The 14152-nt window shown below is 48.2% G+C and overlaps 1 protein-coding gene across 2 annotated transcripts in view; it reads left to right on the top strand.

The window, feature by feature from the left end:
- The window catches only part of LOC134965839 (Y-box-binding protein 3-like), a 90105-nt gene extending 81850 nt beyond the window's left edge, over positions 1–8255 (top strand). Inside the window, exons 3-4 of one of the 2 annotated variants that reach the window (XM_063942215.1) lie at positions 2494–2604; positions 7658–8255. The gene's annotated coding sequence lies outside the window, so the exon portion shown is untranslated. The remainder of the gene's footprint in view (positions 1–2493; positions 2605–7657) is intronic. The other variant, XM_063942216.1, reaches the window with a different exon arrangement.
- The last annotated feature ends 5897 nt before the right edge of the window (positions 8256–14152 follow it).

The raw sequence follows: 14152 nt of genomic DNA on the forward strand, positions 1-14152 counted from the left end.
CTGGGAGAAGCCCGTAGAGGAGACGCAGCAGGATACTTCAGGGAGGGGGGTCAGACTGTGATGTCATTAGGCCCTGCCCCCAAGATGTGGAAATGCCCGGGATTCGTGTGTCCCTGGGTAGGGGCAGGGCTAATAATGTGATGCACGTTTTAGCACCTCCCCTTCACACAGCCACCGATATTTTAGGAATTTTATTCCAATCCTGCCCGCTTCATCAGGAAGAGGGCGGGATGTGGGAGAGTCACCTATCCTTCCGGGTCTGCGGGGGGATTACCCCAAAAATCGGTACTCTCCCGCAGCTTTCGGGAGGGTAGGCAAGTATAGTGTTGTGGGAACTTTTGCTCCCAACTGTCCCGATTTTCGCGAATAGACGCATCTATTCAGTGAAGACAGAGGGAGAGTGGGCATGGCCAGCAGCTGACAGAGTGCTGGCCACGCCCCCATAGTGATTGGAAATGGGGGCGTGGCTCTCGATCGCGGCAGTGCTGTGAGGCTACGCCCATTTTTATTTAGGCCACGTCCTCTTTTCGGATGCACGTGCTTTGCGCGTGCAGGAGTCTCGATTCTCAAGTCTAAAATGTTGAGAGGTATGACTTAATGATAAGTAGGAAGATACTGGCCAGCAGTATCCACCTACTTCTGCATCGTCATCATGTCTGTCTCTGCCGGGGCTGCTGCTGTCAGCCCGACTTCCCTGTCACTTTCACTTTTAAAGTCCTTGATTGTTGTCCCTTTTCTCTGTATATGTTTAATGATGCAATTCACCCCAGCCAACCAAAGTGACCACCTACATCTTCCCTCCGAGAGGTGGTGGCAGTGGCGGATTTAGGGGGGGGGCACCAAGGCACGTGCCCCCCTGTCATTTAGGAATTGTTTTTTTTTTTTACTGCACAGAAAATAATGGCCGCACTGCGTGCACCCACCCGTCATGGGGATCCTGGATGTCCCACCCCTGTCCGCTGCTCTGCTCCACCTTCCTGCATTGCCAGGCCAGTGTGTTCCTCCTCCTGATTGGCTCCCTGGAGAAATGCGACATGCAGTGAGTGCAGTCAGTGCCGAGGAACCGAGCAGGAGGAGGAGCTTCCTAGTTTCAGCCCCGCCTCCGCCGCCGCTTAGGGACAGCACACTGAACCGGCAGCCCACCCAGACACAGCGCATCGGCACCTCCGCGGAAGCCAAGGGTCTGGGACAGCAGCCGCCGGTGCCGCCAATGAGGGACAGCGCACCCGCCAGCCCACCGAGTTACACCGCCGCTGAGGGTCCGGGGCATCGCGCGTACTCCCAGCCTGCCAGCCACCAGAGAAAGAAGACTTGCTGGTGCTGCAGACCGGACGCCCTGGCCAGCAAGCAAGAAGACGCCAGGCCCTGCTTTCTTCACTGGTGGTCAGGTCAGTCAGTGTCTGGTGAGCGGTGTTTTGCTGGGTGACCAGGGTGAGGGTAGAAGGCCCAGGAATTTAGGAGCCTGCTGCTGAGGTGGGGGCCTGGGGGGTCTCGAATGGTGAGGACAGAGGCCTGGTGCTGCTGCTTATGGGGCCTCCCACCTCCCCCCCCCCCCCCCCCCTGTTATTTCTTTTTGGATCCGCCCCTGGGTGGTGGTGATGGGGATTGCAAGTTAGAGGGTGCTAGGCTGAAGCTTTGCCCAGGGTGCAGAGAGACTTTGCACCGACCCTGCACAGGGCTTATAGAAATGTAAATCCAAAATTGTTCCCCTTGCTGTATATAAAACACACATCCAGGCCAAATCCGAATGATCGCCCTCATTCCTAGTTTGTATTGTCACTGGAGATTTATTCCAGTTACTCAGCACATACTTCTTACTTCCCGTTATGCTAACAATTGTCTTTTAAATTATTAAATACTCTCCTTACATCCCCCACTGCCCAGTAAAGCTTAAAGTCTATTGTGTTCTTTATCATCACATGAACCTTAGAACCTGATCAAATATAAAAATGATATTTATATTTATATTTATGAAATGCTTAATGAAAAATGCTTCTTGCTTGGATGTAAGCTTGGGGTACTTAACATACATCCATCCAGCTGTGGAACTACACATACTAGCATGCCCTGAATAGTTTTAGCATTCCCTAATGCTGGGATATGTAGTTCCCACAATTGGCCTAATTCCGAGTTGATTGCAGCAGCAAGTTTGTTAGCAATTGGCCAAAACCATGTGCACTGCAGGGGGGGGGGGGGGGGGGGGCAGATATAACATGTGCAGAGAGAGTTAGATTTGGGTGTGGTGAGTTCAAATTGAAATCTTAATTACAGTGTAAAAATAAAGCAGCCAGTATTTACCCTGCACAGAAACAAAATAACCCACCCAAATCTAACTCTCTCTGCAAATGTTATATCTGCCACCCCTGCAGTGCACATGGTTTTGCCCACCTGCAAAAAAAATTCCTGCTGCGATCAACTTGGAATTACCCCCAATATCTGGAGGACAGCATGTAGAGCACACCTGATTGTAAACGCCGGTAATCATGTTTTCAGCATTTTGGAAAAAAGGACCGGATTGTCTCTACTCTTGGAGCATGCAGTGGTGTCAGTGTACTCATACGCAGAGGGCTGATTCAGCGTTGGGAACACATCTACAAAGAGCAGGTAACTGTGCAACTGGGTAGAACAATGCTGCACTTCCAGATGAAGGGTAGATGTAACATGTGCAGAGAGAAGTAGATGTGGGAGGGGGGGTGAGTCCAAACTCAGTTCTAAATTGCACTGCAAAGTTGGGTACACACTGACGCAATATTTATTTATTACCAGTTATTTATATAGCGCACACATATTCCGCAGCGCTTTACAGAGAATATTTGCCCAATCACGTCAGTCCCTGCCCCAGTGGAGCTTACAATCTATATTCCCTACCACATTACACACGCACACATTCACACTAGGGTTAATTTTTGTTGGGATCCAATTGACCTACCAATATATATTTTTGGAGTGTGGGAGGAAACCGGAGTACCCGGAGTTAACCCACGCAAGTACGGGGAGAATATACAAACTCCGCACAGGTAGAGCCATGGTGGGAATCGAACCCATGACCTCAGTGCTGTGAGGCAGTAATGCTAACCATTACACCATCCGTACTGCCCCTGCAATATGCACCTAGCCGACATATTGGAACCTGGGTATACATTGAAGGACAGAACGATCACTCTTCTGTTGTCACTGGCGATAATGTCAGGTTTGATATGCAGCGCATCAACCCTTATGACATCACTAGCGACCGCAGGACACACGCATACTGGGTATATACACTGCTCGATATGCACTGATGTCGGTGTGAGTGATATTTCGGTATGGACCGCCGTATTGGATGACATATATCACTTAGTGTGTATCCGTCTTTAGAATAAAGCTGCCCAGCGTGTGTATGCTACATGCAGAAGCGGACAGGATTTACTCTGCCTGCAAATATAAGAAATGTATTTTCTCCTCTTGCATTGCAGCATGACTATTATAGTTGCAAAACTTACTTGTTTTTCTATTTTTGTTTGTTTTGCAGCCAACTCAGAATTAGCCGCAGAGCGTACATACTGTACAGGAACGGTTCTTGGTGCGGGCAAGCAGTGCCTGCGCCCGGGGAGCTGCGGCCCGGGGGCACGGCCGCAGTCACCCCGCAGGCACCGCCGCCTACCCGCACCCCGCTCCCCGGCTGCAGCAGACGCCGTGGGCTGTGTGGGCGTCCGCTGCAGCGTCCGTACCCCCTTAGTGCCTAACCCTGCCTACCTGCAGCCTAACCGTACCCACTTAGTGCCTAACCCTCCCTACCTGTAGCCTAACCCTAACCGTACCCACTTAGTGCCTAACCCTAACCCCCCCTTTTTAGTGCCTAACCGTTTCCTCCTGTAGCCTAACCCTATCCCTCCCTCCCGCGGCCTAAACCTAACCTCCCCCACATTACTTAAGCCTAACCCCCCCTTCCACCCCAACCCCCCCCCCCCCCACACACACACACACACACAAACATGCAACCTAACCCTAACCACCCCTGGCATAGTTACATTCGGGATGCTGTCTGTTGGGATTCCATTGTCAGCTTTGTGAGTGATGTCAGAGTTCCGGCGCCTGTCTTCTGGCCAGTGTCGGTATTCCAACTGCCGGCATCTCGAGAGCCGGTACGCCAAACGCATCCCTACTGGATAACCCGTTTATTATTGCAGCACATATACTTCTGTATCAGAGACACCTCTTCCCTATACACATGACTGATGGCGTTTCTTGATGGATTCTCCTCTTGTAAGGGGATGCTGATAGTGCCTTGTCCTCAGCACAGGTCACCTCCATAATTCACCTCCCAGCACACTGAATCGTATATCGATTTATCTGTGCGCTCAACGACTGTAATCAGATATTGTGGAAGGAACTGCCCCGTGATGCTAATCATTTGTGTTCGGCAACAGCAGACTTTGAGCGACCAGGTCTAGTGCACTAAAGGTATTAGATGCAATAAAGCCAACAGCCCAAAGACATTTAGATGGATAATGTACTGAGAGCAGAAATGGGAAAGGCTTTACAGATTACCTCCAGTATTCTAATCACCGTGTCACTGGCCAGAACTCAGCACTTCATGAGACGCACTCAGTGCTGATGCGGAGCAGAGAGTCTTTCAGAAAGGACTTATTTGCAAATCGATTGACAGTAAGAGACGGTTTCTGGAAGGTAACAGGGGGTGCGGTGACTCAAATGCCAGGGTGTTGCGGCTGTTTCTGGGTGAATCTGGTAACTGTGATCCCATATGCAGTTACGATGTCTCCGGCGCCTTACTTCCTGCGGCCATGCTGTGCTGCCATAAGGCTTCCCGGAACTTCGATAATCGACTGTTCTGCAACCGATGCTGCATCTCTGTACGTAGCTGCTGGGATTTGCGGAGGCGTCAGTGAGCACCTTCAATACAAATCCAGGTGGCTGCGGCATTTGCATATTTTTGCGCAGTCGCTGCGTGCAGGTTCGTAACTGCTGTGACATTAGCGTACAACTCTGACACAGGCAATGGGCGCTATTGGGCGGTGACTAGGAGTTGGCCTGAAGTGAATGCAAGAAAATTTTGACATTGGCGTTTCTATAATGGCTGCAATGGGTCCAGGGGGGCCCACACCACACCCATTGCACCCATTTTAACACTTACCTTTACAGAGTCCAGCGCCGGGACCTGCAATCGCGGCATAAATGGACGCCAAAATGGCAGCCACGCATGCGCGGTAGCCAAATTGGTCTCCGGGTCATGGTGGGCGCCATGTTTCCGGAGATCTGCGCATGTGCAGTAGACTCTGGCACAATGCCGGAGTCTACAGTGCCGTACAGGGGAGTGGGCCGGAAGGGGGCCCACACGGAGGTGCACACGGGCCCCCTCCTCTGTAGAAACGCTCCTGTGTGGAGATACTGCATCTTCCATATGTAGGTGGTGCACGTGATGGCGGACTGTCTAGGACCATTGGCGGTGTCTTATTAATGCACCTGCGGTAAGCAGAGGTAGCACTGTCCACCACTGATTCAGGCCCGAAGAGTCCTGACCTCGACTGATTGAATTTGGCCTGGTCTTGCTTCTGCTAGGCCACCTCTGTCATTGGCTACTGTATCTCCCATTCTGCACAATGTAAATATGTTTGTAAGTAAGGTCCTGCACAAATGAGTGAGCAGAGCTGGGGTAATGGTATCAAGCTAAAACAAAGTCCTTGGGTCTGATTCTGAGTCAAGATCAAAGCAAAATAAAGTCAGTAGCTGTGCACCTGTAAAACCATGCTGTGCTGCAGGTGGGGCAGATGTAACATGCGTAGAGGGAGTTAGATATGGTAGGGGGCATGTAATCACTGATATATAAATTGCAGTGTAAAGATAAAGCTGTCCAGCATATGTGGTATACATGCAAAAGCAGCCGGTATTTACCCTGCGTGCAGAAACAATAAATGTATTTGCCCCCGCTGCATTTTAACATGGAGGTAAATGTATCATCATCCCCCACTATCCACAATTGTCATTCTTCTTCACCATTGCCATCCACCATCATCTAATATCATCTACCATCATCCATTATCCTCCACCATCATACACTATAATCCTCCACCATGAGCGCCATGCCCCACTATCCATCATCCATACTTGACTATCATCCTTCACCATCATTCCCCATCATCCTCCATCATCATTCTTTACCATCATCTATCAACATCGTCCTTATCCACTATCATCCACACGCATCACCCAACATCATCATCATCATCATCCATACTCCACCATCATTCTCTACCATTATTCACCACCATCCTCTAAAATCTGCCTTCATCTATTGTCCTCCACCATCATCCGCCACCATCCCCATTCATCCTCCATCATCATTCTTTACCATCATCTATCAACATCGTCCTTACCCACTATCATCCACACGCATCACCCAACATCATCATCATCATCCATACTCCACCATCATTCTCTACCATTATTCACCATCATCCTCTAAAATCTGCCTTCATCTATTGTCCTCCACCATCATCCGCCACCATCCCCATCATCCTCCAAACTCAACCAGCATTCTCCATCATCATTCTACACCACACTAATAGGATTTATTGATTCCAGAAGATGTATTGAGTGATCAGAATTCATCCAATTTGTCCACTCATGGATCCAAGCTCTTTACACCAATATTGTACCAAATGTGGCCAGCTATATGTACACAATATGATTGTGTGCTCCGTGTCCTCACGGTATCCGGTCTCTAGGTCGACAATACTTAGGTCGACACTGTTAGTCGACAGTAAGTAGGTCAAAGTGGTTTCTAGGTCAACAGGGACTCTAGATTGACATGTTCTAGGTCGACATGACAAAAGGTCGACATGGGTTTTACAAAAAAAAAATCATTTGTTGAACTTTTTCATACTTTACAATCCACGTGGACTACAATTGGGAAGGCACCTTGCCTGAAGCATGGTGAGCGAAGCTGTGCACGAACTGGGGATCCCGGTCACTGTACGGATAAAACGACACCAAAAAAGGTAAAAACTTCATGTCGACCTTCTGTCGTGTCGACCTAGCACTTGTTGACCTAGAGTCCCTGTCGACCTAGAAACCATGTTGACCTACTTACTGTCGACCAATAGTGGTCAACCTAGACACTGTCGACCTATGTGTGGTTCACCTCGCATACTACACCTGTCCTCACTGTAATCTGATATGTTCATTTTGCCTTCACATGTGTGGGATAATTGCTTACAGATCCAACTAGATTACAAAATGTCATAATGAAAATAAGACATAGCGGCCACATTCTTGCTGATTTGGCCTGAATGTTGAGCAAGAGGGTAGCTGTCATCATCATGTCCAACGTGGTCATCGTCATAGGGTCAGCTTTAGTCTAATCAAAAGAAGGGCTTCAAACCTGTGTTATTGTTCTTCTACAACTCTTAGGTTTAGTGATAGCCCTCTTAGGTGGATAATTCCACCTCAAACCTCAAATCTGATGAACTCTCCTCATCACAGCACATCCTCTGGTTCTTACAAGTGACCCAGAAGTGTTTGGGGTGGGGGGGTTATCAATATAGGGCAAAGGTAAGACGTTGGAAGGACTTGGCGGTGAACTTAAACATCAGGTGAGTAGGATTTGTGTTTCCACTGTCAAATTTCCAGATGTCCTGGTTTCTATCTACTTTTCCAGGTCAAAATTAATCAAAGCTAACTGAACTGAGCAGAAAGCAAAAACATGAAACTGAAAAGGAAGTTTGACCTAATTCCAAGGATTTTAAGAATCAAATGGAAGCACACAATTCCTGACCACACACACATCTCTGTATATGTGAATAAAACCTGTAAGTGGAAACACTGCTTTGCCTATAGAGTTTATTTATGACACCAATATAAAATTATTATAGTATGTTACTTGCTGTGCAGGATTTCTTGTGCATGACCTTACATGGCAGTGTGTGATGTATTGCCTACAGAGACTGAAGGAAGGCCTCTAATATACGCTGTGCAGATACAGTATCAGAACTATGAGATGATAGGCGGTGACTGCAGGGCTTTTACGATGTCTGCAGTCACAGATAATGCTGATTCAGCAGCAGAAGAAGCCATCCAGTCACCCAGCCAGTACTCCCTCACTGCCAGAGAACTGGCTCACTACTGCCACCACATGGTGGCAGCCGGCAGCAGATCCCCATGTTGCAGTATATTAATATTTGATTCAAAGAAACCACAAAGCAAATACAATGTCACAATTTTACAAGGTATTGATGTAGTAAAAGCATGACTAATAAATATTGTCCTTCTGCTAAAGTATCAGTTGCATTGTTTCAGCTTTAATGTGCATCAGACAGAATATGAAAAAGATCACTTTATATATATACTGTATATATGTACAGTATGTGTGTGTGTGTGTGTGTGTGTGTGTGTGTGTGTGTGTGTGTGTGTGTGTGTGTGTGTGTGTGTGTATATATATAGAGAGAGATATCTACATACATGCTAACAGGACACATCTGTGAAAAAAGTAGTAGTGACCTTGAGGTTCCCAACCACATATTTTTGGAGGAGGTAAGTATTTCTACCCTAACCTTAACCCTCTGGGGGTGGAAGCTGGGGCTAAGCCTCCAGGGGTGGCCAGCTCGTACTGCCAGGAGTCTGAAACAGTGTTGGACTGGGGCATGGAGGGCCCACCGGGGGAATGCAGTGAAAGAGGCCCATACGTAGGGTTGTGACCAGCCTCCACCCTCCAGAGATGCATGCATAACTATTAGAGAGTGTATGGTCTGGGTCTTTTAATAAATCCCATATATGTACCAGAACAGCAAAGCACTGTATAATGTAACATATGTACAATTCAAGTGCACAGTCTGGAACCTGATCCCTTTAGTGGGTGGGGGCCACCAGGGGTCTCCCCTGTGCCCCTGTAGGCCAGTCTGACCCTGGTCTGAACGCATCCCGGTGTGGTCATGGGGGTCATTCCGAGTTGATCATAGCTGTGCTAAATTTAGCACAGCTACGATCATCTTCCCTGACATGCCGGGGGGACGCCCAGCACAGGGCTAGTCTGCCCCGCATGTCAGTGCCACCCCCCCCCCCCCCCCCCCCCCCCGCATAAGTACAAAAGCATCACACAGCGGCGATGCTTTTGTATTTCTGGAGTAACTTCCGGCCAGCTCAGCTCCTGCGGCTTGCCGGGAGTTGCCCCCCCCCCCTAAGGTCCGGCCATGCCTGCGTTGGCCGGACCGTGCCCCTTAAACGACGACTTAACGCCGCCGTTCAGCCCCCTCCCGCCTAGTGACCACCTCTGTCTCAGAGGTGATCGCTAGGCAACGACAACTGCCATGCGGCGGCGCATGCGCAGTTGCGACCCGATCACTCCGCTGTGACAAACTGCAGCGAGCGATCGGGTCGGAATGACCCCCCCATATGCTAAGAGGCTGGAGCAGTACTACACTCCGTACAGCACAGCGCACTGTATCTAGAGAGTGAATTTGCACTGCGCATGCCTGGAAGTGAGCGTGCATACAGTTTTGTGGAATTCTGCCACTTGCACCTGGCTGCAGCTAGATGGGTAGCACCAGGACTGTACTTGGTTGTTGTAAGATATTTCTAGTACAGTAAGGGCTCGCTCTCTAAATTGCAGGCACATTCTGACCAGGAATAACACACAAATACGCTTGGAAAATGGCATGGCCACGGGCGGGTGCAAATAGCATAAAATGAAGACACTCGCAAACCTCCTATGATTGGATGTTTGTGAATGCTGCGCTCACACTGATTCGAGCTTTCTGCAACACTCCTTGACTATCCATGTCACAAATCATAACCTTTAGTAACCTTGTGCTGAGCGGACACCGCACCCGAAGCATGGCGAGCAAAGTTAGTTCGCAAGGGGACGCGTTTCTACAAATGGTGGTCCCAGATGCCCAAACTATCCACACTAACCCCAAAAAAGAAAAAAATGAAGAAAAAAAAAGTGTGTCAACCATTTTCATGTCGACCATTTTGACCCTACAAATGGTGGTCCCAGATAAAAGAAAAAATCCACACTACCCAAAAAAATGCAAACATTTTCCACATGGAATACATGGTCTACAACCTGGCCGTAAGTGGTGCGTAGGTGTAAACCACATGCATACCCTAGCATTGCTTTGTAAATGGGGGGAAATGTTATTTTCTGCGTGCAATCATTTTGAAATTTGTATCAGCCCCTAAAGTCCTTCCTCTGCATTCACACAGTAGGGACAGCTATTTCTCCAGCCAACGGCCGTACCTCAGTGAGGTCACCAGCTCCCGGAAAACTGATAGACTGCATTAGCAATACTTTTAATAGTTAATTGATTTTCACATTTTTGACTTTTACAAAGTGACCATACAATTTTTGCACTAATAATTACCACTTAAAGTTATTTTGTGCCGATGTCATTACAGTATATATGTACCAAGCAGCGTTTTAGTAACACTCCCAGTCTAATGCTTCTATATCTGCAAATTATTGTGTCCAAGATGCCTAAGGGGGTCATTCCGAGTTGATCGCTAGCTGCATTCGTTCGCTGTGCAGCGATGAGGCAAAAAAAGGCACTTCTGCGCATGCCTATGCGGCACAATGCGCACGCGCAACGTACTATTACAACAAACGATGTAGTTTCACACAGGGTCTAGCGAAGCTTTTCAGTCGCACTGCTGGCCGCAGAGTGATTGACAGGAAATGGGCGTTTCTGGGTGGCAACTGACTGTTTTCAGGGAGTGTTCGGAAAAATGGAGGCGTGGCTGAAAAAACGCAGACGTGGCTGGGCAAGCGCAGGGCGTGTTTGTGACGTCAAAACAGGAACTGAACAGTCTGAAGTGATCGCAAGCGCTGAGTAGGTTTTGAGCTACTCTAAAACTGCACAAAAAAAAGTTGTGGCCGCTGTGCGATCCTTTCGTTCGCACTTCTGCTAAGCTAAAATACACTCCCAGTGGGAGGCGGCATAGCGTTTGCATGGCTGCTAATAACTGCTAGCGAGCGAACAACTCGGAATGACCACCATAGTGCGCACTCCAATTCCCAATACTTGAATCTGTTTTCAGTCACACATCAGCCTGCCTGCCGATCAACTCGGAATGACCACCTATGTGTTTATAATAACGGTGGAATAGCCAAAACTTTGTGGACCCCATAGCAACATTTTGAAGGGGTCCCTGTTACATTGCCAGTACACATCCCCAATTCACATTATGACATAGGGCCCGATACAGACCTGATCACTGCTCGGTGGGCCATTATCGATTGACTGCGCGTGAGTATGCAAAGCAATGCGCACTCACATCGCCAAACAACGACATGCTGGTGCTAAAATGTTATATTGCACAGCCATTCACATGCTGATTGACAGGAAGAGGGCGTTTGTGGGTGGTAACCGGCTGTTTTCTGGGAGTGGCAGGAAAAACTCAGGCATTCCAAAGCGTTTTCAGGGCAGGTGTGTGACGTCAGCTCCGGCCCCGATCAGCCTGTTCTCATCGCACTGTAGGAGCAGGTCCTGCTGCGCACACACTGGAAAGATAATTCGATGGCGAGTCAGGTGCGAACGGATTTGCAGCTGTCCGCTGACTAAGGGACTTTTCGCACGGCATACACATGCGATCGCACACTTGCACGGGGTGAATTTACAGTCCCCTTTGGGCGGTGACTATCTGACCGCAGGACGACAAAATTAGCAGCCCATCGATCAGGTCCGAATTAGGCCCATAGCGTCTCCAGTTCATATTATGCCACATTACAGTGCCCCCAGTTCATTTTATCCCACTTTGCAATGAACAGTTCTAGGGGTCAGAGGGTAACATATTTGCTAGGCTGCTGTATGTGCAGTCATAGGGGTTCTGCTGCCGCCTCTGTCCTATATCACGACCAGACTGTCCCCTCACTGGCAAAATTGGAACAAATGCTTTGGAATAATCTGTTTTTCCCCTGGAGCAGGAATAACTGGGAAAGTTTCCTCTGCGTCCGCCGGATTCTGCGACGTGGAAGGGGATGATCTCAGTGCTGTAGCCATGGTCTCATTTGTCTCCATACCACAGAATAACAATGTGTTTTGCTGCCAGCAAGCTCTGGGTAATGTAAGCTTCAGCCGTCAGCTCTGCCACCATCAGCAGCTGTATAATAAAATGACCTCAAAACCATTGCTTCATAATGTGAAACACTGACAGGTACATAGGTAAAACTTTTGGGTAGATGGAACTGAAAGTTATTTGCAGGAACATTTGTTTCCTAGTGAAACAGTTCTCATACATTAATGACTTTCTCCTCTGCTAGGTTACAGTTATAATGTCTCTTATTTCTCAGTTATTATCTTATATGAATTGTGCATTCATAATCCACCGCACTGTCACCTCATCTGACCTGACGTCAGCCGGTATGATGACATCACTAGCGCAATTAGGTTATCAGGCCTGGAGATCAAGCCCACTCCTGCTTGCATGCAAGATACAGTTTACAAGGGCGTGAACCTAACCAACAGTAAAATATACAATAGGATTTGTGTGTACAAAAAGGCTCTTTCAGTCTTTTATCAACTTCCTCTCTTCGAAGGTCAATTCAAACATCACTGACACCTGGTTCTGTTGAAGGAACATGACCACATACACGCTTCACCCACCCACATCCACTTGATCGATAAGGTTGTGTAACCAGTGGAGCATTAGGTGTGGTGCACAGCGGCCTGGGTCTAGGGGTTACACCCTGCGCCCAGTATAGACCCATTGTGTGTGCCAGGTTCACCACTATTCAACCAGCCAGCAGTGCCAACTTCCTGATGATAGCTTCAGAAAGATGGCGCTGGCACAGGTATTAGCAAATCTTATGCCACTGAGAAGTTGGGGGGGGGGGGGTGCTTGCATGCAGTGCGGTGTGTGCAGACACGGGCCTCCACCCTAGGTATTAATACACCTCAGCCTCCAATTGTCATCTACCTGTTGGCACGGTGCCGCCGTGTCCGTCAAGAAATTTCCATTCCACCACCTGATGTATCAAGTGTGCCCAACATTGTTGATACTGTAAGGTCACGTGGGCAGACTACGTAGCTATCCGTATACTTTTGTTCCATGCCATTGTATGCTATTTGTTTTATGACACCCCCATGTACAGCGCTGCCTCCTATTTTACTTTATAAATAAAATATAATTATAATAATAATATGCCAAAAATCATATTACAGTATCTAAATATAGGACCCTATTCAGTATCAGTTGTAGAGTCTTCTAAAAAAGCAGATTCTGCTACGGATTAAACCGCATGCTGGGGGCCTTCCAGCGCAGGGCGAGGCCGTCTGGCGTGCTAATCGGCGACCAGTATTGCAATTGTAAAAACAATTATGATCTCAGCGCTGAGTCAGAAATTAGTGTTGACTACCTGCATACGCAGCAGGCAGACCGCTGCCATTTTCCGGGTCGCATCGGCCGCGTGTGACGTCACAGGGTCGTCCGGAAAACGGTCTGGACACATAGTAACATAGTAACTAAGGTTGAAAAAAGACAATTGTCCATCGAATTCAACCTATTTGTGGTCTCCTATGCAGGATTATTATAGGACTAGTTATTTTTATGTTAGGACTAGTTATATTAACTATAATGCGTGCCTACGCACCATAACCCTGAATATCTTTATCCAATAGGAATTTATCTAACCCATTCTTAAAGGTGTTGACTGAGTCCGCAGTTACTACTCTCTCAGGCAGAGAATTCCAAACACGTATTGTCCTTACTGTTCGCCTCAATGTGCGGAAACTCCTCTCCTCTAACCTAAGCGAGTGACCACGTGTCCTCTGTGCTGATCTTATAGAAAACAGGTCCCTCCCAAGCTCTGTGTATTGATCCCTTATATATTTGTAGATGTTGATCATGTCCCGTCTTAGTCTCCTCTTTTCCAATGTAAACATGCCTAGCCTTGCAAGCCTTTCCTCGTATTCCAGCGTCTCCATGCTCTTGATTAGTTTGGTCGCCCGCCTCTGAACCTTTTCTAGCTCCAGGATATTCTTTTTGTAATATGGTGCCCCAAATTATCTGTTGCCCGGACCCCCCCCCTCCGTAATGCCACGTCGACGCCCCCCCCCCCCCCGATGGTTGCCGTTGTGAATCACAGCACAATCGCATCCTCCATGGATGCGATCGCGCTGTGAAGGTCCGTGCACACGCATTGTGCATACGCAAATATTTG

The sequence above is a fragment of the Pseudophryne corroboree genome, chromosome 10 (genome assembly GCF_028390025.1).
Source record: "Pseudophryne corroboree isolate aPseCor3 chromosome 10, aPseCor3.hap2, whole genome shotgun sequence".
NCBI lineage: Eukaryota > Metazoa > Chordata > Amphibia > Anura > Myobatrachidae > Pseudophryne > Pseudophryne corroboree.